Source organism: Cnephaeus nilssonii (genome assembly GCF_951640355.1).
Source record: "Cnephaeus nilssonii genome assembly, chromosome: 5".
NCBI lineage: Eukaryota > Metazoa > Chordata > Mammalia > Chiroptera > Vespertilionidae > Cnephaeus > Cnephaeus nilssonii.
In genome coordinates, this window is record NC_137076.1 from 92,059,590 (window position 1) to 92,061,557 (window position 1,968).

At 55.8% G+C, this 1,968-nt stretch overlaps 1 pseudogene across 1 annotated transcript; it reads right to left on the reverse strand.

Moving 5' to 3' along the window:
* Positions 1–279: 279 nt before the first annotated feature.
* On the reverse strand, positions 280–1,587 carry LOC307100793 (nuclear prelamin A recognition factor-like; annotated as a pseudogene). Its single transcript has one exon. The product of its transcript is annotated as a nuclear prelamin A recognition factor-like (transcript).
* Between the last annotated feature and the right edge of the window lie 381 nt (positions 1,588–1,968).

Here is a 1,968-nt window from a genome sequence, read left to right on the forward strand (position 1 = left end):
GGAAAACTCAAATGCCTAGTGAGAAGTTATCTCAAGTACTTATGCTTGTGTTTCTTTAAATCATGCCTTATATCAATTATTTAACTACTAGAGGCCTGGTGCACGAATTTGTGCACAAATGGGATCCCTCAGCCTGGCCGGCAATCAGGGCCAATTGGGGCCGACCAATCAGGGGAAGGGACCACCGGAGGTTGGCTATGGGAGCACACTGACCACTAGGGGGCAGCTCCTGCGTTGAGTGGCTGCCCCCTGGTGGTCAGTGCATGTCGTAGCGACCAGTCAACTGGTGTGCAGGGCCACCTGAGCCCGGGGGGAGTTGCTCCCCCGCCAACCACTCCTGGTACAGCTCCTACACATGGGTGCTGGTCTCCGGGGGCCACACCGGGATGGCAGCGTAGATGCCTTCCATCTGCTGCAGCAGTGCCCTGTCCACACGTTCGTCCTCTGTGTGGGCCTGGCCCCTGCCACTTAGGCATCCCCGGTGCAGGCCAGGACCTCCACGAAGTGGCAGGGGAGCTTGCCCCTCTTCAGTTTCAGGACCACATTCTGGATGTTCCGAAAGCTGTAAGCAGCCTCAAAGCATAGCAGAACCTCTCCGTCCCTTTCAAGGGTGACCTCTTGGAAGTCTTTGTCCCTCAGGGTGTGGTAGGTGAACACCCCCACGTCCTCGTTGAACAGCTCCTTGGCCATGTGCCTGAAGATGTGCGCCAGGTACCCGTCAGAGCCGGCACCCTCGTGGAGCCTCACCTCCTCTTCCTTCACGTCTCCAGAGTGTCGAACGACGCGAGGTCACTTTGCTCCATTATCTGGACAATTTCTCCTGAGGTTAACATGCAGTCAGCACCTGGGGAACTATGCAAAGCTGTGGGAACATCTTCTCGAAGGGCCTCCAGTTTCTTGTCATAACACGGGACTACAATGACATGGAAAATCTTGTCTGGGAACAGGTTCTGCCATCTGGCGAAGTAATCCTTCACCACCAGAAAGCCCATGATCTGCTGGGGAGACTTGGCCTGAATAGGTGGGGAGTGATGGGGTGACCCAGCACGCACTCTGCATATAGGACCCAACCGGGCCAGGCGGAGGTCTTCATGGGTAGCCGGGGCTCTTCCTCACGGTGCAGGCAGTACCAACGCACAAATTCCTTCTGACTCTCCAGGATGCTGAAGTCCGCAGCTATCTTCATGTCAAAGACAGTGCGCCCCAAGGTTTTTGAGGAAGCCGCAGAGCCTTCTGGATGCATCAGTGACACCGAGGCTGAATTTAGTAGCAAAATAAGGCAGAGACTGAGGACACATGGAACTGCCAGCACCTTGTGCTGTGAGGTATCACATTTCTTATTAAGGTTCAGAACACGGAAGAAGTCCTTAGTGTTCTGTTGAGAAACTTGCACTCCTTCCTCTACGGTCACACAACTGTCACATGCCAGGCAGTCACTCAGAAATATCTTGGCATCAGTCAACTTATGGAATTCTCCCTTCTCTCCATTCTCCTGAGCCGGACTCCAGACGTTGACTGCGGCATTCTCTTGGTCATCGGTTTTGTTTTTGTACTACATTCCTTCCGTGTGCAGTGATCACACTTCATCTGGAGCGGGGTGGGCGGGGGCCGGCTCGAGTGACCTGGAGGAAGCACAAGGAGAGCAGTCAGTCACTGCTGGTTGCCCCTGGTGCTGCAGGCGGTATCCTTTCTTCCTTGTGGAGCGTCTAGGGAGGGGAAGCGGCCGCAGTGCCCGAGGCCGAGTTCCAGGAGGCTGGCAGCGCTGTCAGGATCATGCCGGTGGCACTGATCCGTTGGTGCCTGGCCCGTCCTCTGGAGATTGAACCTGTAGGACTACTGAGGTAGTGAGTGGCTGCCACTGGGCTGGTGGGCCTCTGAACTGGTGCTTCTGCTGTGGGAGCACACTGACCACCAGGGGGCAGCTCCTGCTTTAAGCGTCTGCCCCCGGTAGTCAGTGCACTTCATAGC